Consider the following 27,991-nt stretch of genomic DNA (forward strand, 5'->3'; position numbering starts at 1 on the left):
TGCTAGGTCGTGGCCACTCACCACTGAGCAGGGCTATCGCCCAACCTCTCCTGCCCGCCTCCGTGGAGATGCCGCACCAATCACTCCACGCCAGCCCTTGTTTTTCCAGTTCGAGGGTGCTTGCGGAGAAACTGTTCTACACTTTGCTTTTCTACCCCTCCCCAGGCCTGTCAGTTGTCAGATTCGGCGGGTCACTTTTGTCGTTGTTCCACTTTCTTCAAATCCCTTTCCACGGCTTCCTGATCACTGACTATCACAGGGTTGGTGCCCATCAGAATCTTGTGCAGCTTGATGCTGATTTGTTTTTGTTTTTTTTTCCTATTTTGGTTGAAAAACTGCCCTGATTTGCGCTTCACTCCCAGCAGCTTAGAGCTGTTCATCCAGCCTTTGCGTTTGGTCTCAGAGTCCTGCTGCGTCTTGCAGTCTGCACTGGAACTGGGGATGCGCAGGAGCCTGGGATGAAAGCACTGGTGCTGAAATGCACACCTCCAGGCCTGGAGTGGGAGGGATAGAATGGAGCCGTGGTTTAGCCTGAAACAGCCTCGGGCCTATGGAGAGGGTGGCAGCGACGGCTGCTCAGTACGGATTGATTTGGAGCTGGAGATCATGGAATTCAAGAGCAAGTGAATAAAGGGGCTGAGAAGAGGGCTAGGGGGAGGCTGAGAGGAGCCGCCTGGGAAGACTCCCATGATGTGAAGAGAGGGAGAGATGTGAGGTCGTGCAGACCTCCATGGTGGTGCAGGCCAGTTCAGGGAGGCTGTGGGTGGGCATTGGGCCTGGGGAACAGCAGGGAAAGGTGCCTGGGAGATTATGCCACACTTCTGGGCCACTGGTGAGCAAAGGCTCAGCAATGCAGTCGGGACCTCTCTTCTGCAGCCATTCTTTGTAGCTCTGCAGGCTGCCTCGGGCCTACTCTGGGGGGCTTGTCTCTGGCTGTGGCTCCAGCTGCTGCCCTCCCCTCCCCTGCCTACCTGCTACCTGCCTGCCTGCCTGCCTCAACCACACAGTCCATGGCAGCCCATTCCCAGGCAGGTGGTAAAGCCACTTATCTGGAAATTAGCCTCCCTCCCTCCCTCTGCCTGCCCCCAAATCCAGTGACCTGAGCTCCTGCAGCCAGAGCCTTTCCCCACCTGCTTCCTTAGTCCCAGCAGCTCTCAGCTGGTGTGAACGGTCCAAGGAGAGGTGAAGGCTGTTCGGGCAGGACTGCAGGAGGGGAGCCCTGCTTGTCTTGTGACTGTTCCCTCTCCAGGTGCTATGGATCTGAGGCATCGGCATCGTTAAAGAGTGCTGTGACATTTTTTGTTTTTGGAATCTAGGACTCTGTGACTTCCCATTCTTCCTTCTCATTCTCTGTCTGCTCTTTAAGGCCTGGATGAAGCCCTCACCCTCCACGAAGCCCCCTTCGTTCACTCCAGCCCTCTGTCACCCCAGTCCTCTGGCAACATAGAGCATTTTCCGCAGCCCGTATTCATTTAGCTTTTATCATGCTCTATTTAGGCGTCACTCTGTTTTACTTTCAAAGAGTTCCTTCGGCATCTTTTTCTGTCTAGCAAGATGATAAACTCCTTCTGCCCTGCCCTTCCTGACTTGAGGGATAAATGAAGGCTTGTGGGGGCACTCGGGGAAGCTGGCCTACATGCTACCTGCCTGCGTATGTAATGGTGGCTGACGGTTCAATATTAACGGGTACTGAATAAGCCTGGTACCTGCTGGAGACAGCAATGACATTTGCTCTCACAGCAGATGACAGGGTGATGGCAGGCATCTCTGGATGTAAGCGATGAGACCCCCAGGTGATGAAGGGGTTAGACTGGGCACTTAGAGCCCTCAAGGGACCAAGGGAATGTAGAGAAGGCTCAGGCACCCCAGGGTGGGGGTTGAGGGAACCAAGAAGAGGAAAGTCTGCTCAGGAAGGGTGTAGGCTTGGACACTGTAGGGGACAGATCCAAGAGGCTTCCTAAGTCAGACCTCTCATCTACATTGGACAGGATGAGAGCTTTGGAGTCACTGCTTTGCATATGAGACCATGGAGACATGGAATCCATCATCATCCCTGCCAGCTCAGCTCAGGGGACAGAACTGAGGAGGGAAGGTAGGATACTCCCTCCAGGGCCTGGAGCTGGGGTCCATGGCCAGGCTCTGGCATGCCTGGAAATGGCACATTCCAGGTGGTCGATAAAGACCTGTGGGATTGAACTAAACAACGAGGGATTCCTAGATTATCCTTAGCATTGTCTTACAGTTTAGGAGGGGACAGAACAGAGTGGGAAGTGGGGGAGAGGAACTCAGATGTGATTTTAGCCAGGGCTTGGTTTATACTGTTATGCTTCTCTTGTGATACTAGTTTGATGGAAAGGCAGCAGGGGCGGTTCCGGGTGAGAGGATGAGGGCAGGAACCCTATCAGAGACAGGCCAGGCAGACACTGCCCAGAGAGGCATCTCAGGAGGCCAGGACAGCCAGCTGCTTCTCCCTTGGGAGGAGGCCTCTGCTCCACCCTCCATTCCTCCTCCCCTGGGCCTCTCTCCCTTTCTCCCTGTGTGATCTTACGCTCCTGCAACGGCAGGAGGTATAGACTTACTCCCAGAATAGAAACCATCTGGCTGCTCCTGAAACACTTTTTCTTCTGTGCACTACTGGCTCGTCTTCGTGCCTCCGCTCCGCTTAGACGTCCCCCTTGAAAAGGTCGTCTCTGAGTGCCTGTGGCTCCTGGGCCCACCCCCAAGTCTGCTCTGTCACAGTGGTACCCGTGTTTTCTTCACAGCACTTATCATTGCCGGGATTTATCTCATCCATTTCTTCTCTTTGTTGGTATCTCTCTTGCTTCCTTCGAAGGGAAGCTTCAGCAGGCAGATTCGTGGTCATTCTCAACTGTGCTGTGCCCCGCAGCTTCCAGAACAGGGCTCACATCAACAGTGCCTAAGGAGTATGTGTTGAATGGATGAGTGGCTGGATGACAGCACATGGAAAGGCACCAAGTCTCATGTGGGGTGGGGTCCTAGCAAACCTCCTTGTCTCTCATCCTAGGATTCCCTGTAGGGGAGCTGCTCGGTGAGGAGAGGGCCTGCTGGGCCCTGGTAGATAATCTGTCCTGGGCCTGGGCCTGCCGCTGCTTGCCCCTAACAGATGGTATGCTAAGCAGTCTGTGAAGTGGGATGCAACTCCAGTTTCATTTGAGCCTGAACCCCACAGGCAGGGAGAAGAAGGACCAAGAATGTGTAGTCCTGCTCCCCTACCCAGGTACAGGCATGCTCTTGAGGGCCAGACAGTGCCGAGGGGCTCTGAGGGCTGGGGAGGGAGAGGCGTGGTCCCAGGCCTCCGGCTGGCGTGGAAAGTGTGGTGCTGTGCCTAGGCAGGGCTGTTTCACCTGTTTGCCCGTGCCCCCGAGCATTTTGGGGATTTTGGATGGAGGCTTACCCTGACCCCTTTCCAGCTTTAGCACGAGAGTCCCAGCCCCATCGTCTCTCCTAACTGCATCATCACTGCCACAGCAGAGCTCCCAACACAATGAGGAGTTAAAGGAAAAGAGGCCACCTCGAGATCCCCCTCTACCGGCCAGGCCACAGGTTTCCCCCACCTCAGAGTTCAGGAAATAATGGAAAATGGAGCCAGGACTGGGGAGGGATCTTCGGGGAAGATCTTCAGAATTTCACCATGGAATGAGCTGATAATACCCGTATCTTTCTTCTAAGACATCTAAGTGCCTACCCCTTTTCTATACTTGCTAGAGAGTTTGAATCGTTTCTCTTTAAGAGAGAAAATTTATGGGCTTGGGAAAGAGGAACCCCAAACTGACACTGGTCTGAGAGGGCATATTTGGGGCTGGAGTCCTTCCCGTGCAAATGTATCTGCTGGGCAATGCTGAGCAGAATTTCACAAAGGAGAGAAAGAGCAGAGGATAGCAGGTTGCCCTTCATGCACCTCTGTGTCTTCTTTGCCTGCCCAGCCTTAGCTGGGGCCCACATCACTAATGGAAGTTCCATCCTTTTCCCATAGCATCCCCAAAGAACATTCAAATTTGAGGCTCAAGGAACCTCTTGGACTCGGTGTCTAGATCCAGGAAATGGAGAATGAGCCATGACTTTGGACGCTTCACCCTTGCCCATCAGGCTCGGAATTGGTAAGCATCTCTAGTTCTGAGCAAGGTGCCCTATTGGGGTTTCCTCTGCATGGACCAGCCATCCTCCAAACCTGCCCCCATGTCACCCCAGATCCCTATCCCACTCACTTCTCACTCTTTGTCCCCTGTCTCCCTGAGTGACAGGGCTCCTGCCAGGTAGGCCCTGTCCTCCTTTCTGATGTTGGGTCCATTCCCCATGATCCCTTTCTTGCTTGTGCCTTGGGATCCCGGGCCAGCTCAGGTAGGAGGCAGGACTCAACTCCAGACCAGACTGAAGACTGGCTGACACAGAAGAGGCACCGAAAGCACCTCTCCCTCCATCAGACATGCCCACCAACACCATGACAGTTTACCACTGCCATGGCAATGCCCAGAAGTTATCGCCCCTTTTCCAGAAATTTCTGCATAATCTACCTGCTCCTTGAATGTGATTAAAAGTGGGGTCAAGATGACTGCAGAAGTGTCCCTGAGCTTCTACTCTTGACATGCTGCCTACAGGGTAGCCCTGATCTGCAGGGACGGGACAGTCATTGAACTGAAACTGCCTAATGAAGCTCTCTTCTTCTACCACTGGCTCACCCTCGAATTCTTTCCTGGGTGAACTCAAGAAACTTCCTGGGATAAGCCCCAATTTTGGGGGCTTGTCTACCCTGGCATCACAGCTTCCTCTTCTGTTCACAGCTGCCGCCACCTACCCACCCTTCTGAGGTTCCTCTCCCTGCCCCTCGACAGCGGCTGCGGATGGGAGCTCTGGCTCCTGCTTTTTTGCTATCTCCCTGTGCCACTTAAATGCATCTCAGCTAAGAACAGAGAAAGGGATCGCATAAGGATATTCCAGAGATTCGAGAAATCTCAAAAGTGATCACAAAACATTTGCCTCTGACCAACCAGAAACGCCGATGGGTGGGAAGGGCCTCTCCTCTAGGTGAGTTCGTGGGTCTTCAGGCTCTTCTTCACTTTGGATTTTCTGGAGTCTCCTGAAGGTTACCTGAAATCTTGTTTGTCCTAAATATTGTATGTGGATTCACAAGCTGCAAGAAGTCAGAGGGGCTGGATGGGGGCCAAAACCAGAGGAGTCAAGCAGCACAGCTGGGCCCCATTGAAAGTGAGGCCCCTATCCTAGTTGGAAGCTGGGGTGGAGAGCTGCAGATGGGTGGAGGCAGTGACAGGGTTCGGTCCACGTACTGGTCATTCAGACTCCCCAGAGCCACAGGACTCCCATAGGTCAGAGAAGACCTGGTGGAGGGCCTTATGTAAACCTCAGTGTGTGATGCAGGAAGGAGTTTTCCCAGCAGAAATGCCTACACAAAGGCTTTCAAAGGAGGGACCCGTGGGGACCCATCTTACCTCCTTATGGTCTGGTTCACAGGTTCCCCTGGGTGGGGCTAATGGAATCCAAGCTAAGGTGTCTGACTGCGAAAGTCTTCAGAAATGCTGTGTTTGTAAGGATCAGGAATTACGTTTTCTGAGATGCAAAATATCCTTGTTATTTTGCAGCTAAGAATTAGCTCATTGTCCTCCTGGGTGTGGGGTTGTGGCTCCTGTTTCTGGCTGGAATAACACTCTGGCTGGCACTCTAAAGCTGGCTGTGGGTCTCCGTGGTCCAGTCTAGTGTCCACACTGAAGTGACCTTGGTGGACTTGGTGCCAACCATGCTGGGCACCTCTGTAGCCACGCAGCCTTATGGGTGCTGCTTACAGCACGTGGAATCAGGGTAGGTCAGGAAAACTAAGCCTCAGTGACCAGAGGTTAACAGCTAAGGCTGTTCAGGTTTCTGGGGATACACAGGCTTAGGAAATTAGAGCCGGTGAAGTTGTGGGGGATGGAAACTAAGAATTAGCTCAAAACAGTCACCAATGCAGAAACCTGCCTGTGGCACTTTGGCCCCTGACAGTGGGGAAGGCAGAGGAATGACAGTGGGGACTTGGGTACCCTACTAGCAGAATGGAGTAACAGAGAGGGCAAGAATTGCTTCCCAGGAGACTGGGCTGGGAACAGGAAGGGGACTAAAATGCTGCCCCTGGCTGAAGAGTTTGGCAGTACAGAGGAACTGGTGGCAGGGCTCTGAATCCATACGTAAGAGCAAGGAACAGGTGGTTTCGGTGTGGGAGAGGGCTTTGATGTCTTCATGGACTTTGGGTAACATTCACCATATGGTGGACCAGCCAGCTTCCATGTGAAGAAGCCATCTGGGAGCAAGAGAACAAACCCAGGAATACAGCCGGAGAGAGAGGTGGCCTGACATTATGGCTAGGTTGATATGGAAGCTTCTGGTTTGTTCTAGAAAGAGTGAAAAAGGCGGTGCAGATAATCATCAGCTTCTGGTTCTGTGTGTAGCAAGGCATTTGCTGCAATTCCAGGAGGTAGCAACCTAGGCTTTGATTCTGAAAGAAGAGGATTGACCTTTCTGAAATATCTCTAGGAGTCTGCTGAGGGCCAGGCTTGGTGAGTGCTGGGAAAAGCAGCAAAAGAGAAAGGACTTACAGAGTGCCTACATAAAATGGTTACGAGTAACACATAAACAAGGAACAACAAACTGCAGGAGGCCTCTGAGGAGGAAGGCCTCTCCATACCTCACGTTCTGGTGCAGGGTAACCTAGGCTGCGTTAACATAAACATTGTGCTCAAGGATGTAAAACCCCTTCGTAGCACTATGACGTAGCCAGACTTGTAGGCTCCTTGTAAGGCCGGAGTTCCATCAGCTGTACATAGATAATAAGCCAAATAAAACCACATGTTCTTGTTTTGTGAAACTTACAAACCACCACTGTTATCAATCCTTGGGAACTTCCATGTGAAGAAGCCATCTGGGAGCAAGGGAACAAACCCAGGAATACTCCGGTTCACTGATTCACTTCTGGCTCACTGATTCACTCCACCTGTACCCTGTAGATCAATGTGATTGTAATCACAAAATAGTGTGGATGATCAGAGCTCGGGGCCTTCACTGTCTCTTCCAGAGTAATAAAATGATGGCCCCCTGGTCCCACTTTCTCTCTTAATCTGTCTTTTTCTCATTCCTTTGTCCCACAAACTCGGGGTACCCACAGGTGACATAGGGCTAGTTCCCTACAGGTGAGTTGGATTCCGTATGGAATTTTTACTAAGTGAGGTCTGGGTAGGAAAAGGGAAGGGAAAAGCTGGCCCTGCCTGCATCAAGGGGTTCTGGGAAGGAGAATAAAGAGAAAACTCCTTCTTAAGTCTTCCACTTCAGAGTGGAAGAACCATCACAAGCTAAGTAAAGTCAAATGAAGGGCAAGTGCCCTATGGCCACCTGGACACGCACCTGCCCCTTGGCCAGCTTGCATGGGCAGGCTGAGGAGGTCACTGAGGCTTAGTTTTCCTGACCTACCCTGATTCCACGTGCTGTAAGCAGCACCCAGAAGGCTGTGTGGCTACAGAGGTGCCCACCAAGGTCACTTCAGTGTGGACACTAGACTGGACCACGGAGACCCACAGCCAGCTTTAGAGTGCCAGCCAGAGTGTTATTCCAGCCAGAAACAGGAGCCACAACCCCGCACCCAGGAGGACAACGAGTCCCACTCTGCAGACAGGAGCCAGCCACACCTGGGGCCTGGGGAGATGCTTCCTGATTCCAAATGGGATTGAACTTCAAACCAGACTATACATTTGGGCAATTTTTTTAAAAGCTGTCAATCAAATAAAGGCATGCCATTTTCTTTACCCAGTCATTGTGTTGGTTAAAGGTTGCAGAACTGCCTGCCCCAGTGTCCGCCATCATTATCAGGGGATGTAGCTCTTCCAGCTCCAAGAGGCTTACTTGGCTGCCAGCATCCCCTGCTCTTTTCCAAGGTGCTGACAGGGTCTTTAGTGTTGAGAAACAGGGAGCAAAGTGCTGACATTGACCCACCCCACAAACATGGCCCAGCCCCAACCAGGCCTTGGGCTGTAAGTCCTGTGTCCTGCCAGATGGGCTAGGACCCAACTGTCTGGTGGATCAGCCAAACATGCACCTCTGAGCTTGGACTCTAGAGGCTGAGCCTGGCTCACGCCCCCCAGCTCATGCCCCCCAGCTCAGGGTCCAGGTGATCCCAGGAGGCTGGGTCAGGTGACTGCCTCCTCAGGGTCAGGGGACGAGCCTTGTGGGCAATGGGTTTCCATGGCAGCCCTCAACCAAGGGCAGTAGGGCCAGACAGGAGAGAGTCAGAGATCACACTCTAACCCCTTCCTCCAGGGCTGGGGAGAACTAAGGGAGTCTCAATCCAGACTGGGGGTTACAATATCAAATAACAGAGCTCATAGAGCTTGGGAACCTCCTGACTGGGCTCCTGGCCTAGGACTGTGCCTGGAGTGGGGTCTCCAGCACAGGTGTGGGGGTGGTGGGGAGGAGATGCCTCAGGTCTACAGTGGGGAGCCAAGACATTCCAGGAGGGTGGAAAATCTCTCCCAGGGCTTGCCCCATTAGCCGGCACAGCAGCCATGCCCATTGCTATATGAAGGTAGACAGTCCAGGGCTAGGGCCCAGGCCATTGGGACCCCCTCCATCTTTCTGCTCTCCTTAGGGTATCACCTCCATCTTTGTGGTCATAAGTGTTGACGTTCTGCAATGCCCATGCCCAGAGGTAAAAGATAGAGGCCAACAGGCAGACTGGGCCCTTTTAGACCTGGCACCTTCTGCTCACATCTCCTCTGCCAGCACCACCTTGGGCATTCCCTGTGCACAATCACTACAGATGGCCAGGGAGGAGGGGTCCTGGGCACAGCACCCTGGCCACATCTTGACTTAGCTGCCTCCCCAATCAGCTTTTCCCCAGGCCTCCTTGGCCCCTCCTCCTTCGCTGAAAGGCCCCTCACTTTGGGAGCAGAGTTGTGGCTTCACCAACCTTCCTGCCAATTGGGCTGTTACTGTGGATTCAGAAGGATAATCCCTGCCATTAAGAGTGGGCCATGCTGTGCTGTGTTTCAGGCTGGGACTGCACAGGGCAGTGGAAAGCACAGAGAAGAGGAGCAAATCCCAGCCTAGAGAGGGCAATGGGGGGAGGAAGAGACATCTAAACTAAGACCTCCAGGGTGGACAGGAGCAAGCCAAGTGAACGGACTCGGGAGGGCAGTGGACAATACTAGGAGCTGGGAAGAACCAGCTGGGGTGTTGCCTGGAGAACTGGGGGCCAGGCAGGCCTGTGTACACAGGGCTCTGTGGGCCCAGCAAAGAGGAGTGAGCAGAGGCAGAATCTGGTGTGGGCTGGAGAAAGGCCTTGGCCTGCGGGTGGCACAGGCCAGGTTGGAGGTAGAGGGCCGATTCAGAGACTATTTCAGTTATAAGGCAGGGATGACAGAAGCTGAGCTCAGAAAACTGTGATGGAGACAGACTTGGAAAACAGATCCCACAAGGCTTAAAAATTGATGAGGGGTAAGAGGTTGCCAGTGAGAGACAGAGACAGACATGGGGAGAGAGATGGACAGAGACAGAGAGAGAAGGCTAGCCGGGAAACCGGTGCACAGGGGTAGCTTGCGCGGAGGGAGAGGATGGAAGAAGGGGAAAATTCACGCAGAAGAGGCCGTGTCCATTTGCAGAAGTTGCGTATAAGACCCTGGAGGTCCCTGAGGAAGAGATGGAAGATGTGGGTATCCGGCACAAAAGCCTGGAAGGGTCCCTGAAGATCCAGCCACCACCTAGTTATGCAGTTTGAACAGGGGCTGTTGCCAGGGGGGAAACGTCCTGCCACTGAGAACCAGGAAGTCAGGTGAAGGGCAAGAAATATGCAAAATGAGTCTCAGCTCTCCTTTGAGCCACCTTCCGGCCCGGCAGAGTCCAGTGGCAGGTGGATGTCTGGAGCCCCGCCCTAGGGACCTCCTCCCTGGCCCCATCCCATCTCCTTGACCCACTGCACCTTCCTGGCTTCATTGTGAGCAGGCTCTGATTGGAAGGTCTTGAGGCTAGCAGGGAAGAAGGTGGTGGAATCCTGGAGTCTTTCAGACTCTCCTCATAGTGGGCTTGGGGCAGTTTACACCACCCAGTGCTCTGGCCCATCACAGACATGTGCCCCTCTAAGGATCACTTCCCACGTGAGTTCAGCCACCCCCAGGGCTAACCCAGAAAACTCTCGCCGGGCTCCTGCAGAACTGGGTGGAGGCAGTGACTTGGGTTTTCTTCATCAGCTGTGCTCCTGTGAGACTGCCCAGGGCATTATGTTTTCTAGAAAACAAAGGACCTTGGAATCAAGTAGAGGGGCAATTAGAGTTTTAGGGGTTCAGCCTGGAGTGTCCCAGGGGCCAAGAGGGGAGAGGGGTGGGGTGAAGCCTTGCTTCTGGGCGGCTGCAGCACACGGCCTGTCCTGAAACAGCTCAGAAGCCCATCTGAGACACCCTGGCCAGTCCTGAAAGCAGGTGAGCTACTGGGGTTTGTTCTAATAAATCCCCTTTTTTCTTTCACCAACTCAAGGAGCTTTGGTAGGAACCGTAACCAGTAATGGAATGCACAGAGGAAGAATCCCAGCTGGCTATGGATGAAAAGCTCAGTGAAAGGAGATAAGCCCAGCATGGGCAGGCCTCCTGGAGCTGGTGTGCAAACAGAGGCGGAAGAGCAGCCCAATAATCAGAATCATGGTCATTCATTTATTCATGCATTCATTCATTGAATACGTCCTTTGTGACACCCAGTCATGCACCCAAGGCCTTGGGAACACATCTGTAAACAAGACAGACAAGTGCTCACCCTCCTGGGCGCTCTGCTGAGACGGTGGGGCACAAAACAAACACACGACAAATTAATATCATGTCCAGGAGCTGCGGGTGTGGCAAAGGAAATAAAACCAGAGGATGCAGGAGGAGGCAGAGCTGAGCTGGACCACGAGGAAGAGGGAGCCATGTGGGTACGAGGGGGACATCCCAGCAGAGCAGAGCCACAGCCAGCTGAGGCCTCACTGCCTCCGTCGTGTGGGCCCTGCAGAGGCGGGGGAGATGGCAGCGTTAGACCTCAGTATAGCCTCGATGCCTAGGCCCTGTGAGGGCTGGGAGAAACGCTCCCGTTCAGAAGGGTGGCCTCACATGTTTAAATGCTGGTGGGAATGGCAGGTGTCGGGGAGAGGAAGAGGGGCAATAATGGGAGGGAGGCCAGAGTTCCTCTCCAGTACCTTCCCTTTCTCTGTGAAGTAGGGGGTATGGTTTCTGCCAAAAAGGCAGAGGGCTCTGGGGATAAGAAGGGGCTATAACTAGAGGCCGGCTAGGTGACCACAGTCCTGCTCCAGGCAGGACGCGTTATGTACCCAGCAGCTCTGGGACTGGGCCACGGAGGCAGCTCAATGGGTAGCTGGACTGTTGATGTGATGGGTGTATGGCTATGGCCAAGAGGGTGGTGGTAAGGTGGACCCAGCAGTCCGAGGCACAGAGGACCAGAGTGAGGTCAGGAGCCCCAATCAAGAGAAAGAGGAAGGACCCAGGAGGAGGGGTGGATGTGGGTCGCTTTCTGGTGGGACAAGATCAGGGAGCGGAGGAGCCTCAGGGGGTGGCCTCAGCAGTGGGAGTCAACATGGAGGCCAGCCCGAAAAGAGATGAAGCCCACCCTTGCACCCAGCTGCCCTTCCTTCTGTGGTGGGAATGTCGATCGCCTCCCAAACTCCTGTTGATACCTAATCCCCAATGCCGCAGTATTGGGAGGCGGGCCTTTAAGAGGTGATTGGGTCATGAGGTCTCTGCCCTCATGAATGGATTGATCCACTCATGGATTAACAGATTACTGGCTTAGTAGATGAATGGGTTTTCGCTGGAGTGGGATTGGTGGCTTTATAATAAAAGGAAGGGAGACCTGAGTCGGCCTGCCTGGGAACTGGGCAGAGGCCCTGCCCCAGGAAGGCCCTCAGCAGATGCGGCCCCTGGACCTGGGAATTCTCAGCTGCCATGACAGTAAGAAGACATTCCTTTTCTTTATAAATTACCCAGTTTCAGGTATCACATTATAAGCAACACAAAACACATTACGACAATTGCCAAAACCCCAGGCATCCGGCTTTGTGGCATCGTGGCTACCAGGAGTCTCTTTCAGCAGCATAACCGTGTATATAAACACAGTCCCAACTAACATGGAAAGGAAACTGGGGGGGAGGGGGAGTTACATTTTTAAGTTGTTTAAACGCTCATAAGTGAGGGGTATTTAAGGTTTTTATGAGTAGCCAGAAATTTTCACGAAGCACTTCATGTTATGCAGGAGAAGAGAAAGCTGAGAAAAATAACTAGCCACTGGGGATGCTCTCTGCCCAGGGACACAACCTGTCCCCTGCTGGGCCCAGGGTGGAGGGGCAGTCCTGGTGGCTGGTGCCATCCCTCTTTAAACTGCCTACTGAGCCCCAGTAGAGCTGAGCCCGGGGAGCAGAGGTGGAGGAGGAGGCAAAAAAGCCGTGGGAGGCCAGGGAGCCTGTGTGAGCCCCTGTGAGCCCACCTGGGGGACCCAGAGTCACACCCCACTGCTGCCCTCATTCCTAATCCACAGAGGCCTGACACCAGCCCTGCTGGCTGGCAAGGGCTGCTTGGGAGGGGAGAGAAAGGGTGCCTGAGGGAGGTAGAAATGGGGCCTGAAGAAGAGTCACCCCCGGAGAGGAGAGGCCAAGCCCCTGGAAGGGCTGAGCCCAGTGAGGCCGGCTGCTGAGTGGATGGCCATGGGCTCTGCAGAGCTTCGGAGAAACATGCTGAGTCCCAGCCCTGGAAGGTTGGGGAGAGTCTCTCAGTAGCCACATAAGGAGGTCACTCTCTGCCCTGCCTCCCTGGGTGCCTGGCTCCTAAAACTCTTCTGATCACCTCCCCAGATTCTCAAGTTTTAGCCCAGCAAACATTCAGAGTTTCCTGGAGGAAACTGGAAAGAGGAAAGCAAAGTAGAGATGGTTTACCAGGCACAGTCTGGCTGGCCACTAAGGGCACAAGACCCAGCCCACAGGATGGTAGGCACTGTGTCCTGCTCCCTCCACACCAGCAGCCCTGGCCAGGCTGCACGTGTGAAAGTCCTCCCGTGGAGGGATGGGCTCCATGGCAATCCCAGCATCTGCTGTGCGCCTCAGGGCCTGGCATCCTGCTGGAGAGGCTGCGATCACGTGCGAGTGCTTCCTGGGCCACAGGCAGGAAAGCCAGCCCACAGCCATGCACCCCTGGCACCAGGACCGGGCTTGCTGGGGTCCCCTGCCAGTGGAGTGCTGCCTTTTTGGGACAACGGCTGGACCTGGAGGCAAAAAAAGTTCCTCTCTGAGCTCAGGGAGGCCATAGCTCAGGAAGAAGAAGAGAGCCAGAATAATTGCCACCTGTGGATTTCAGGAAGTGCCTCAAAGGGACCAGCATGCTCCTCTTCCGGCCCTTTCCTCCTTTGCTGGCTGGGGGCAGACAAGAGTGACGGCTGCCACCTTGCACCATAAGGTGGGAGTCACGTTGGGAGAATGGCAGAGCAACCAGATAGCCGTGGTGGCCCCAATCTCCAGCCCTGGACGTCCCACGGTAAGGAGAGAGGGAAACGTCTTACTGGAGCCACTGTCATTCTCGAGCAGCAAACCTGATCCTAACACTCCGCACCACAACCCCGCCTCCTGTACCCTGTGCCCCATAGGTTCTTAGCCTTGGGCCCTGGGTTTGGCTTTCCCTTCCCTCCCAGTGCCAACGAAGACCTACCATGCAGAGAGGGTAGAGAAGGGACATAGAGGTCACTGGAGGTGATCTGGAAAGGATGAGGGCATCCGAGAACAAGGCAATGAAGGTAACTAGGACAGAGGAGGGAGGACAGAGCCTGGAGAGGACTCATTAGTGCAGGGTTGATAGGCAGAGCCTTCCCAGGAGCGGGGCCAACAGAACCTGACAGCCATGATTGGGCCTCCCCACGACCCCAGGGCCCCCCCAGCCCAGTCCTCCCTGCCTATACTCAGCCCAGACCCCACTTCCCTATGGAGGCCCAACCCCCTTCCTGGACAAGGCAGCTGGTGTTGTGTGGGTGTTGCTCTGTGAGAGAGGGATTCCTTGGAGACTGAGGCCACAGGGGAGGGAGTGTCTATCCAGACCTATAGGTTTGTCCCAAATTAAGACCCCAGGTGTAGAGGTGAACACAGCCCTGCCTGATTTCTGAGAAGCCATGCTATTTCACATCTTAGAAGTGGGCTTCCTCTCCATCCCCATAGAACTCAGTCAATGCCTACTGAGCTCCTACAGTGTACACTACAGGCAAGTGGGTTCAGGCGCTAAGGAAATAAACAAGGCCCCACACTGCAGTCCCCAGGGCAGAGTGCCCCGACAGGCTTCCCCAAACGGTGGTGTGCTGGGGAGTGTTGGACACCCAGCTCTCTGAAGGGGAAACCTGGTTTGTGGCATCTGTGGGTTGCAGTGATTTGTGGTCTAAATTATCCACCCTGGCCAATTCCAAGCTGCAAACACATAGTCCCTGAAGTCAGGAAGGCCCCAGCCTGGATCCCAGGCCCACCACTGCCAGGGGCTGCTCACCTCCTGTCCCCGGTCCTCACCGCACCACCAGCAGGTCTTGGCCCTGTCCTCGCTAGGTTCCTGGCCTTCCCCTGCTTGGGTCCTGGGTTTGGCCCCTGAGCCGACAGCCCATGCCTTGATGGTGCCGGGTAGGCTGTAGCTGCCAGGTCAGGAAGAATCAATGGACAGTCGGTCACAAGCACCTTGGCCCTGAATGTTGAAATGCCCACTTTCTCCGGCTTCTCCAACCACTACCCCACCCCTCCAGCCTTTTCCTCCTCTCTGACAGCTTCTCTTCACCCCAAGGTCTCCTCCTCCTCCTCCTCAGCAGTGGCCATTCCCTAGCATTTGCAGCCCAGGACCCCTCCCAGCCATGAAGCATTTGCATCTCAGGCTCCCCCGAACCTGGCTCCCTTACTGTCACCCCCTGCCTGTCGCGGAGGGGCCTCATAGACACTTGCTGTGTGCCACTCCAGGGAGGCCGTGTGATCCTGCCAGCTCTCCAGTGGCTGCCACAACTGCTGTTTTCAGGAAGAGGAGGAATGGCCCCTCAGCCTCCCTGCCTCTGCTGTCTCAGCCCCAGTGTCCTGGCATCATCTGCTCCACCTCCAGGCAAGTCAGAGCCAGGCTTGCCATCTGCCTGGCAGCCTGGGGCACTGCGCCTTTATGGCCCCGGGTAGGACGGGGATCTGGGCCCCCAGCCCCTGGGCACCAAGGTGCCAACCCTGCAGGGGAGTTGCTTAATGACCTTTGTGAGCAGTAATTACACCCCAGGGCCAGCTCTTAATAACCACGTATTCTCCCTGTCAATGTGCCTTAATTGAAAATGAGTAGGCGATACAAGTTGCTGTGAAGTTGGCTGGCAAGCCCTTAACGTGATATTAATTGTAGTAATTAGTAGTCACTTTGTGTTGGAGTCATCTATAAATAGGGGGTCCATTAGTTTAGCAAAAGAGCATGATTTAAAATGCAAATAAAAGCCCAATTAGACAGATAAATCGCTTGTCTTTTCCAGCAAATTATCATCTTCCAGAAGGACAGCAGCCACTTTGGGGCTGCATCAGTCAGTTCAGGGACTCTGAACGCTTTATACCAACCTGAGTGGTCTGAGCGGCCTGTCTGATACACCGTCCCTTTAAACAGGTTTGCTCCAGGCTTCCTCAGGGAGCTGTCACTCTTAGGGCAGTCCCTATAGACTCTTACTTCATTGGCACAACTGGTGGTCAGGGCCCAAGCAGCTCCTCCCCCTGTATGCTGATTGGTCCCCTCTTGTGACATAGGAGCACATTTTAAAGGAATAGTGGCACAGTGCATATCTAGGCACTGGGAGAATAGGTAGGAAGTAGGAGGGGTTTCCTCTTCGAATTTGGCTCTGCACAGTCCAGACAGAGTGAACCACCAATGTTCTGTGTTGTCCGGTGACTCAAAAGAGTCAAAAATAGACTCACACCATTGTTGTGGGGTCGGACAACTTACTTCCCGCTAATTTTTCTCTTCTGCCATAACTACTTATGGTGGTTGCAAAGGGTGCAGCTTCAAGGCCAGAGGTGAGAGTTCTAGCTCAGCCTTCCGTTAACTAGAGCTTCACTAGTTACCCAACACTTTCTCCGACGCCTGTGTTTCGAACCTCACAATTAACGAGGCTGTCGAGATGTGCCTGGGGACACGGGTGCGAGCTCTTCCCTCTCTGGCTTGTTCAGCTGCTGGAGACCTGGTATCCACAGCTCAGCTTGGTGGGACCCTTCCTGTCCCCTCCTTCAGCCTGCCACACCAGCTCCCCACAAGCCCTTCACTCCTTTGTGGCCAACTGAGGCTGGCCCTCAGACAGCATTTGCGTTTTAATAAGAGCCAAGGTCAAAAGATAAAACAGCCATTCCTAAACACAGGAAACATTAGCAACTGTCTATTCCAGCAGGAGTTTCACCCTTGTCCAAGAAATGAAGAGAACACAGGAAATTTTGAAAGTATTATCCTTTTATGATTCAATGTTTGCAGCAGGTGGTAGTACTTGCTATTTTTAATGTCCTATTTGACAAAATAAAACATTGGCAACCCTGTGTTGGTCCCAAAAATATTTTTTGGAAATTTTGCCAGCGTATGAAATTCAAATGTCTGGAGCTGCTGAGCTAGAAGACTGAATCAGAGACTTGAGGCTGGGTGAGTCACAGTTGCCTGTGCGTGGAGGAGTGTGTGTGAGCACACACACGTGGTATTGGCCGGTGAAATAGGGACACTCAACATGGGAGATTTCCCTGTCTCTGAAATAGCACAAGAAGACAGGTAGATCATGGAGGAAGAACTGGAAGGAGCCTGGGGTGCTGATCCCTCTAATCTCTCTATATTACAGATGAGGAAACAGGCCCAGGCCACACAGTGAGCTAGTGGTCTAGGCACAGGCCATCACACACTGAGGGCACCTCCCGCTATCCCCAGCTAACCCTAGCCAATGTGTTAGTCCCTAAAGCAAGCATTGGATCAGATGTCATAGGATGGATGGGGGCTGTCTTGGCCTACTGAATCTCTAGTTGTTCCACAGCAGAGACCATCTGTTTACTCGTAGAATGTGGGAAACAGCCTTGCTGACAATCAGACCAAGGAGTTCCCAAAGAAACAAACAGAGTACTCAGGACAGCATATTAGACAAGACTGCTCCACGGTCACAAAATGACTGACCAACCTCTTTGAGTGACAAATGCTTCTCCACTATGACAACTCTGGCCCTATTTTAATCCTCCTACCTCCTAGGTAAAAATTAATTTCCCTATCACCAAATTGCCTCACTTCTTGGAAGCACCCAACCCCAGACTGGCCTCTGTCTCCCTAAAATCACTCAGCACCAGCCCCAACCCAGGAAGAGGTACCTTTCATAACTCCCCTTTTGAGATGCTTGGGAGTCCCCCAGGGTGCATTTCCCCTTGCTGCAGCAAGCTAAATAAATGCCAGCAGTGTTTTCTTGGTGGTTTTTGGTTGTTGGGCTTTGAACAGTCAACAAATATTTGAACCACAGTGTTCCATGAAATATGGTGATGATGAAGAAAAGCAACAGTGATTAAAAAAAATGTGGTTTGGATCAATGCATAGACACAGAGATCAACAAACTAGAACTGAGAGTCTAGAAATAAAACCATGTATCTGCCGTCAACTGATTTTCAACAAGGGTGCTAAGACCATTCCATGGAGAATAGTATTTAACAAATAGTGCTGGGACAACTGGTTAGCTACATGCAAAAGAATGAAGTTGGACCCTTACCTCACACCATATACAAAAGTTAACTCAAAATGAATCAAAGCCCTAAATATAAGAACTAAGACTATAAAACTCTTAAAACATAGGGAGAATCTTCATGACCTCAGATTTGTCAATGAATCCATAGATATGACACCAGAATCATGAACGACAAAAAAATTAATTGAACCTTATGAAAATTAAAAACTTGTATGTTTCAAAGGACATTATCAAGAAAGTAAAAGTACAATCCACAGAATGGGATAGGCCAGGTGTGGTGGCACACACCTGTAATCTCAGCACTTTGGGAGGCCGAGGTGGGTGGATCAGTTGAAGTCAGGAGTCTGAGACCAGCCTGGCCAAACATGATGAAATCCTTACTTTACTAAAAATACAAAAATTGGTCGGGCATGATGGTGCACACCTGTAATCCCAGCTACTCAGGAGGCTGAGGCAGGAGAATTGTTTGTACCCTGGAGGTGGTTCAAACAATTGCAGTGAGTTGTGATCATGCAACTCTGGCCTGGGAGACAGAGTGAGACTCGCTAAAAAAAAAAAGAAAAAATATTTGCAAATTATATATCTGTTAAGGGACTTGTATCTAAAGAACTCTCACAACTCAATAATAAAAAGGCAAAAACCCAAAAATGGGCAAAAGATCTGATTAAACATTTCTCTGAGGAAGATATACAAATGGCCAATCAGCACATGAAAAGGTGCTTGAGGTCACTAGTCATCAGGGAAATGCAAATCCAAACAAGGAGACACCACTTCACACCTGCTAGGATGGCGGGAATAAAAAAGTCATATAACAAGTATTGGTGAGGATGTGGAAGGGTCTGAATCTCCCTGTATTGCCTGCTTGGAAAGTAGTCATAATTCCTCAAATGATTAAAGATTAGTGTTACCATATGACCAAGCAATTCCACTCATAGGTATATACCCAGGAGAAATGAAACGTGTCTACGCAGAAACTTATACATGAATGTTTATAGCAGCATTGGTCGTAATAGCCAAAAGGTGGAAACAACCCCAATGTCTGATGAATGGTTAAAGAAAACATGGTCATCCACACAATGGAACATGCACATGCAAGTCTTGTGTGGACGTGTGATTTCATTTCCCTTCGATAAATTGCTAGGAGTGGAATTGCTGGGTCATATGGTGAATTTATGCTTAACTTTGTAAAAAATGACTGTGCCTCTCTCCAAAGTCTCACTGTTTTACTTTCTCTGGGGAATTGACATTTAAGCTGAGACCTAACAGATGAGAAGGAGCCAGTCATAAGATGAATGGGGAAGAGTTTCCTGGGGCAGACAGGGAGCAACAGCTCGTGTAAAGCCCTCAGGCCCAGAAAGGGAGAAAGCTTTGTTAGCTAGAGGAGCTGGCACTCTTAAAAGAAATTGGTGAGGTTTTTGTTTGTTTTTGTTTTTTTGAGATGGAGTTTTGCTCTTGTTGCCCAGGCTGGAGTGCAGTGGCACGATCTCAGCTCAGTGCAACCTCTGCCTCCCAGATTCAAGTGATTCTCCTGCCTCAGCCTCCGGAGCAGCTGGGATTATAGGTGCCCTCCACCACACCTGGCTAATTTTTTGTATTTTTAGTAGAGGTGGGGTTTCACCATGTTGGCCAGGCTGGTCTTGACCTCCTGACCTCAGGTGATCCACCCACCTTGGCCTCCCAAAGTGCTGGGATTACAGACATGAGCCACTGTGCTCTGTCTGGTAAGATTTCTTATATTGAGCCACCTGAAAGAATATGAAAACGAGTCTGTAGAACAGACTTCAGGGAAGGGCAGTCTGAGCACTGGGCTGTATGCTGATGAACATGAGACAGTAGGAATGTGCGTGACCTGGAGGGAGGTTGACCACGCTGGGCACAGCTGGAGAAGACAGTACCGACTTCCCAGTGAGGCTGCGCTAGGCTTGAATTCCAGCTCAGCCTCTGGGATGTTGGGTGAGATTTTTTTTTTTTTTTGAGCTGGAGTCTCACTCTGACACCCAGGCTGAAGTGCAGTGGCACCATCTCAGCTCACTGCAACCTCCACCTCCTGGGTTCAAGCAATTCTCCTGCTTCAGCCTCTTGAGCAGCTGGGATTATAGGTGCACACCACCACACCTGGATAATTTTTCTATTTTTAGTAGAGACACGGTTTCATCATGTTGGTCAGGCTGGTCTCGAACTCCTTACCTCATGATCCGCCCACCTCAGCCTCCCAAAGTGCACAGTTGTGAGCCACTATGCCCGGCCAATTGGGTGAGATTCTTAACCTCCTTGAGCTTCAGTCTACTCAGCTGTAAAATGGGAACCGACTTTACCCTGTCATAAGAGGGTGAAGAACTGAGGACTTGCAATATGCATGTCATATCAAGACTCTCGCCCGAAGGGGCCAGACGCCACAGTCCAGGGCAGCTGGTGTGAGGAGTGAAGGGCAGGTATGAGCTGGTCTGAGGAGGGCAGTAGGCAGCTCACGGGGACTGCAACTTTACACTGGAGGCAGCGAGAAGCAAGTGGCTGGAGGACTCTTGAGCTAGCCAAGGAGTTAGCCAAGGTCAAGGAGGGAAGTTAGAACTGGGGGTCAGGTCGCTGATCACACAGCATTCTCCAAGTGGGTAGAGCGGGAGATTGAGTTATCCTCCCTGATTACAGTAATCCAGGCCAGGTTACAGCAGCTGCGGAGGCAGAGGGGAGCAAGTGAGAGATGGAGTGTAGTGTGTCTCCAGATGTCTGTCTGGGGCTCTGCAAGAGTGGCTGGCCACACCACAGAGGTTGAGGACTGGGGGCGGCAGGCTTGGAGGAGGGAGAAGCAGGGAAGGAGGTGAATGCTCTATTTGGCCATGCTGGGTTTGAGGCGTCTGTGGAGAAACCCCATTGGCCCCATGGCAGATCATGAAAAGAGAGGTTCGTCTCTGGGAGGCCCCAGGATGCCAGACTCAGCTGTCCTCAGGAGCAGCTCCCTGGGGCTTCTTGCCACCACTGACTTTAGGAGGGTCCCCTCTCTTTTCTCATCTGTCTCGTCCTGAGCATGGGACAGATCCTTCCCTGATTCCCCACCTCCCTGTATGGTCTTAGCTGTGACTTTAAAAAGGCCTTGAAGGTTTAGGAGTGATACTATTGGAAGTAATGCTTGGTGCCACAAATAAAAATCAGCACTGAGACAAAGGATGTTTTAGCAATGCAATTTTTACTTCCTGGACTGCAGGAAAGGTTCCCTTGCTAGCCATCTTGCCACAAGAGTACAATGAACAAAGGAAAACACACACATTTACTTCTTATGCTTTTGGGGTTGTCCTTACTGCTGTGTCTTATTTCCATTGGCTGGAGTCAGACCTCACAATCTAAACTAAAACCTGATTGGCTAACCTCAAACCCAGCATGGCCAAATAGAACACTCACCTCCTTCCCTGCTTCTCCCTCCTCCAAGCCTGCCGCCCCCAGTCCTCAACCTCTCTGGTGTGGCCAGCCACTCTTGCAGAGCCCCAGACAGACACCTGGAGCACACTACACTCTATCTCTCACTTGCTCCCCTCCAGCCCTTAAGCTGGCCCCTCTGCCCTTTAGCACTCCTCCCTGTGCTCTGCCCTCTCCCTCTTTTTTAAATAGGTAAAAGCAATGGAGAGCTGGGACATGCCTGTGAGCAGGTCCAGCATAGATGTCTTGGTTAAAGTACAAGGACATAGAATGTACTACATGCCTGTAAGCACAGCATATCTAACGCTACATAGAATAGGGCTTAACACAGTTATTAGCACACTCATAATTTAATAAGAAAAGAAACTTTAAAAAAGAACTTTTCTACTTCACACAATACTATACTGTGATCATCCCAAAGGGTCTCTTCTGAGAGCAGCTCCCCATATCGCTCCCAGCCTCATCCCCCAAGTCTTTCCACATAGCTGTGGGTCTCCTACCCTGCCTCTCCATACTCTGGTGTCTGAGGCTGTTCCCTGAACCTGGAAAGCGAGGGTTCCTCTTCCCATAGACTCTTCTGGTTGCCCCCAGTATCCACTCTCCTTTATGAGCTCCTGATATGAAGCTGGGTAGGCACCCGTTCCCATTCAGAACACCCTATTCCCCACCCTTGCTTGCAGTCAGATGTGGTCATGCGCCCAAGTCTGACTAGTAAGGTATAAATGGATGTGTCATTTCCAGCAATTGTCTTTAAAAAAATGAGGTGTGGCCTTCATCGTTCCTCCCTCTCGACAGAAAACAGATGGAATGGCTGGAGCTCTGACAGTCACCTTGGTTCATGGAGTAGGGCTGTGCCTTTGGAATGGAAGCCATGCACAATGGAGCAACAAGATAGAAGCCTGGCGGTGCCCTTCACTCCAGGGGACACCCTTCACTTGGCATTCTGTGGTGCGTTCCAGAAGGTGCCAGTCACAGAATACCATGTGAAGGGCACCCCTGTAGCTTGCAAGGCATCAGCCTCAGCTGCCTGCCTCTGAACATCCTGCAGCCTGAGTGAGTATCCGACTTTGCTGTGAGCAACTGCCCTTTGAGGATTTTCTGTTATTTGCAGGTCTGATCTAACACCTGGTCCCGGGCCTCCTTTCCTTTGCCCAGATCCATCTGTACCCAGGGTGAGTGACTGTTGACTAACTTCAGGAGAAACCCCACCCTGTCCCTGGCAGTGGCCGCACAGGGCAACCCACAGAAGTCACAGCCAGGATTCTCCAAAGTCTGAGCTCTTCTTAAGTCTCACCTGGGCTCTCCTTGCAGTTGATGATCTGCCAGCCACCCCAAAACTGAGTGGCTTCACACAGTTCCTCATGGATTTCCTGGGCTTGCCCAGCTGTTTCTAAGCTAGGGTCTCCTATGCAGTTGCAGTCAGGTGGTGGCCTCCCATATGAAGGCCCTGCTGGGCTGGACTCCAGGGCAGCACCATCTCACAGCTGCAAGTGGGACTGGCTGGGAGCTTGGCTAGGGCTGTGGACAGGAGCCCCTACCTGAGCCTCTCACAGCATGAGGGTCAGATTCCAACAAAGAGTAGCCCAGGTGTGAGCATTCCAGGAGATACAGCTGGGAGTTGACAGGCTTCTCATGCCCCAGCCTCCAAAGTCACACAGCATCACTTCTACCACGGTTCAAAAGTAGGAAACCACACAGGGCATGGGTATCAGGAGGCGTGGCTCACTGGGGACCCTGCCGTCACAGAGATAGGAGGCCACTGGAGCTTGGAGGGCAGCTGGACAAGAGACAAATTTTGAGTTTTGACTGTTTTTACTCACAATACTACTGACATCGAAAATGTGGGTTTTTCTTCCACTCAACAGCCAGTTCTCTGATTCTGCAGCCGCTCAACCAGATGTTTGTAGACTAAAATTCCTAAGCTCCACACCAACTGAATGGACCCCCTCTTGGCCAAGGGGACCCCAGGGAAACCTTAAAAAATGGAGTTCCTGGTCATGATGGGAAGGGCAGTTGGACATGCCTCATTATGCCCACTCCCTTTCCAAATTTAGGCCGAACTGAGCAGCACTGATGTTCAAATAGAGATCACAACACTGACAAAACATTCTCTGTGGCAATGAGATACAAGATTATAAATGGGATCTAAGGCCATGCCAGGCAAGGGTTACGTCACACCCACAGGCCATCAATCTCACTATGTGGCATCCTTAACTGAAAACCTTCCTTTCTGGCCAAGTACTTGGGGAGGCTGAGGCAGGCAGATTGTGTGAGCTCAGGAGTTTGAGACCAGCCTGGACAACACAGGGAGACCCTGTCTCTACAAAAGATAAAAAATTAGCCAGGCGTGCTGGTGCACACCTGTGGTCCCAGCTACTCTGGAGGCTGAGGTGGGAGGATCACTTGAGCCTGGGAGGTGGAGGCTTCAGTGAACTGAGATCTCACCACTGCACTCCAGCCTAGGTGACAGAGGGTGACCCAGTCGCAAGCAAACAAACAGAACATTCCTTTCTGCTTACTCCAAGTTTAGATAGACAGAGCCTTACCCCTTCAACCAATTGTATGTTAAGGAATCTCCGAATCTCCCTGTAACCTATCAGCCCCCGTCAAGATATCCAGCCTTTTCAGGCTGAACTAACGTGTGCCTCCCATGTCTTTTTGTCTTTGCCTGTAACTCCTGCGTCCCTAACAGGTATGAAAGGAAACTGTGCCCTGACCTCCCAGTGCACGTTTTCAGGACTCCTTGAGACTGCATCCTCTGGACTTCCGTCACTCACAGAGGCTCAGAATAAATCTCTTTAAAATATTTAGAGCTTGGTTTTTCAGGTAACTCATTCTTCAACTCAATTCAATTCTTACACTAACTCCATGGAGTTCATGCAGACCCCACAGTCCCACAAGACTCCTCCCACTTCTGACATCAGAGCCAGGGGCCCTCATCTGCAAGTCCCAGGTTCCCACCTGTATTTCCTACCCACTGGCTCTACATCGGGGGTTCTCACAGCCTCTTCGTCCCTTGGATAATTTGCTGTAATGGCTCACAGAACGCAGGAAAGCACTTTTACTTCCAATACTGGTTTATTATACAGGATATAACACAGGAACAGCTATATGGAAGAGATGCATAAGGCAAGGTAAGAGAGATGCAAATGTCCATGCCCTCTCTGGCTGTGTCCCCTCCCAGTACCTGCCTTTGTGTGGCAGCCCAGAAGCTCCCCAAGTCCCATCACTTAGGAGTCTTTCCAGAGGCTTCATCCTGGAGGCATGATTGATTAAATCATTGGCCACTGGTGACTGAACTCAACCTCCAGCCCTCTCCCCTCCCCAGAGGTTGGTGAGTGGGGCTGAAAGTCCCAATCCTCTAGTCGTGCCTTGGTCTTTGGTGACTGGCTCCATCCTGAAGCTACCTAGGGCCACCGCTCATCTCATTAGCATAAAAAGACACCTTCCACTTTGGAGATTCCAAGCGTTTTAGGATCTGTGTGCCAAGACAAAGGGACAAAGACCAAATATTCAGTTTTTATTATTACAAGTAAGTGTTAAAATTCCAAGAATAGAGGAGTTCTGTGCACACTTGTTTGCACTTGGGAGTGTGTGGTGTGTGCAGGTGTGTGTATACGTGTGTGGCATGTGTGTGGTACATGCAGTGTGCCTGGGGTGGTAAGGTGCCTGCACACGGGAGGGAGCTGGAGCTTGTCAGAGAAGTGGGATTCCAGGGCAGGCATGTCTTTAAATTAGTTCTTGAGACCTAGATTCCTTTCTTTGCTGCCTCCCGCTTTTCCTCCTTCAGCGCCTTTGCCACCTTCAGATCCCAGCCAGACACTGTCAAGCAGGAAAATTGCTACCAGAGACCACCTCTGAGGAGGAGTCAGGCTCAGCATCCGGGGGATGTCCCACCCTGCTCCCGGCTCCCTGACGCCAGCAGGTGCACGGGGAGGCCCCCACCTCAGCAGTGAAGCGGGCAGGGCTTGCTGAGGCCCCTGCCTCACCCGTAGCTCCCTAACAAGATCATCTGCCATTCCTGTTGCACCTGTGCCCCACGCCGTGGCCTCTGTAGAAGGTGTGTGGACACTGTCTGCCTTTTTAGAACTTGGATCTGAGTGGACCTGGGTTCCACTCTTACTGTCACCATGTGACAGTAGGTAGGTCACTTGTATTCTCTGAGCCAAATGAAAGTACTGAGTTAGATCCCTCAAGATGCCATCCCAGGGTCCATCCGCCTGCCCAGCTCTCCACCGAACTCTCTGGCAGGCTCTCCCTCTCATTCCTGCTTTGATACTTTCACTGGTGAAACCCAAGAGGGCCAGGTGGAGGCTGGAATGTGCCTAACCTCCAGAGGTCATCTCAGGCAGCCCCCTGTCTTAAGTTCCAGGATCTCTATCTGAGCCCTGGACCCTCATCTGTCAGGCAGGGCCCAGTGGCTTCAGGGGCAGGAGCAGGGGTGGAGTTAATCTTCCCCGGAATGTTAATGGCCCCATCAGGAGTGCTGGGGACGAGCCTAGCAGTAATCTGCCTTTATTAATGAGGCGGGCACCAGCTGGAGCACGGGGCTCAGGAGAGAGAAGCTGCTGCAGCGGAGGCAGCTTGGGGGAGCCGCCCTCCTGGCCAGAGCAGCAGGTAGACAACAGAGAGGGTGCCTGGGCCTCAGAATCGCCCACCTCAGCCACTGCACCACCGGCCCCCTAGCTTGATCCCCCCACCTCTTCCTCCTCTTCCGCGCTGGGGTGGGAGGGGCTCCTCCTCGTCTGGATGCAAGTGTGTGGGTGTGCAGAGGTGTGTGCAGGGTGTGTGGGGGGGTGTGCACATGTGAGCAGGCATATGTGTGTGCAGAGCTGTAGGCCTAGGACAAGTGCATGCCTGCCTGAGCCCACCTGGGTGCCCAGCCACACACCACCCCAGGTCCCTGAGGGCACCCACGTGCTTGGGAAACAGTGGGCCGACTACACAGGCCACTGGTCCTCTAAGAGGGCAGGGGAGAAGGCATAGTGTAGGGTGAATCAGCCTTCACCCTGCTTAATTATTTAAGCCACCACCAGCACAGGGTTATGAAGCTGAGATTAACCACTGGCCCTATAGCTGGGAGCAATACATATTTCCCCCTCATTTTGCCTTTCTGTTCACCAAATTGAATCAACATATTAGGGTTGCTCACAATCAATTTGTTCTGATTCCCCAACAGTATGGAAGAGAAACGTGGCACCAGCCTTCAGGGCCAAACTTGACTCATTAAATGATCCCTCTCCAGGCAGTGGGGACAAGTGCGACCCCCTGTTCACCCAGACTGAGCTGCCCTGCCCCAGAAGATCAGGACATACCCACATCCACTACACCCCTGAATCCTGGGGCCCCTCTCTCTGACCCCAAATATTTCAAATTGAAACTAAATTCTCGCCCACCTGCCTCCCCATAGCAAGACACTCATGCTCTGTGAACTGTGCTTTCCAAGGCCAATGCCAGCAGGAAAAGGGGCAAAGCAGATGCCTCACTTCCACACCTGCCATTGTGCCAGTGATGCCCCTATTGGAATCATTGATTGCCAGAGTAACAACAATAATAGCTAATGTCGATTGAGTTTCTGATATATCAGGCAGGGTATGAACACACCAGGATTATCTTAATTGTCATTGGAGACACAAGCTGGAGAGGTTACGTGACTTGCCCAAGGTCACACAGGCAGTAAGTGGTTGTGGTACATATAATGGATGGACTATCCAAAAGCCATTGTCAAGCCCCCTTTTTCTTTCCTTCCTTTAGTCAGTGGCTAAAAAGCTGAAATGCTCATCTTTCCAGCTTCCCTTGCTGCTGCTAGGAATAGCCCTGTGACACAATTCACTTCTTGGCCAAGGGGCAAGAAGTGAAAGTCCTTGGAACAGGCATTCCTTTCCAAATAAAAAGAAAGCCTAGCTAGGGGAGAACGCTTTGCCCTTCCTGATTCTCCCTTCTTCTCCCTTCTGCTTGTTTAAGGGAAACAGATGTGAGGACCAGAGGTGCAGCAGCCACCATGTGAGCATGAGGTGGATATGTATAGTTATGACGGAGCAAGAAAACAAAGATCCCAGGTGTCCAGGGACATCTTTGAGCTACTGTAGCAGCTTAGGACTGCCTTCTCCCAGACTTCTTATTGGACAAGCCAAATAAACTCCTCCTTTGTTTAAGTCCCTGCAAGCATTTCCTGTTACTTACGGCCTAATGCACTCCTAGCTGATAAGATTCAACCACAAGCAGTTTGGCTCCAGAGCCCCTGATCTTAGCACTCTTGTCCTGCCTGTCACTGAGTTTGCAGAAGACATATATGAAGGTTCTTCATGACATAACTTATTTTTAAGACATTTTAAAGAGTAGTTTTAGAAGCACATCAAAAGAAGAAGATACAGAGACTTCCTACATACTCCTGCCCGCTGCATGCACAGCGCCCCCTTTATCAACTCCCTGCACCAGAGTGCCACATGTGCTACAACTGATGAATCTACACAGACACATAATTATCACCCAGAGTCATAGGTTACATGAGGGTCCACTCTTGGTAGTATACATTTTATGGGTTTGGATGATTCTACAGTGACATGTATCCACCACTGTAGTATCTATTTTAGAGTATTTTTGCTACCCTAAAAATCTGCTGTGCTCTGCCTATTCATCCCTCCCTTTCATCCCCCAAACCTTTGGCAACCACTGATCTTTTTATCGTCGCCATAGTTTTGCCTCTTCAGGAATGTCATTTAGTTGGAGTCATGCAGTATGTGGCCCTTTCAGATTGGCTTACTTCACTTAGTAATATGCATTTAAGGTCCCTCCGTGTCTTTTTATGGCTTCATAGCTTATTTTATTTTTAGCA

The 27,991-nt window shown here is 51.9% G+C and overlaps 1 long non-coding RNA gene across 5 annotated transcripts in view; it reads left to right on the forward strand.

The window, feature by feature from the left end:
- The window catches only part of LOC144582122 (uncharacterized), a 59,760-nt gene extending 32,330 nt beyond the window's left edge, over positions 1-27,430 (forward strand). The window contains exons 2-3 of one of the 5 annotated variants that reach the window (XR_013534163.1): positions 1-5,043; positions 10,522-27,430. The exon at positions 1-5,043 is cut by the window's left edge and continues 29,120 nt beyond it. This is a non-coding gene — a long non-coding RNA (uncharacterized LOC144582122). The other 4 variants (XR_013534164.1, XR_013534162.1, XR_013534165.1 and 1 more) reach the window with 4 other exon arrangements.
- The last annotated feature ends 561 nt before the right edge of the window (positions 27,431-27,991 follow it).

This window comes from Callithrix jacchus, chromosome 4 (assembly GCF_049354715.1).
Source record: "Callithrix jacchus isolate 240 chromosome 4, calJac240_pri, whole genome shotgun sequence".
NCBI lineage: Eukaryota > Metazoa > Chordata > Mammalia > Primates > Cebidae > Callithrix > Callithrix jacchus.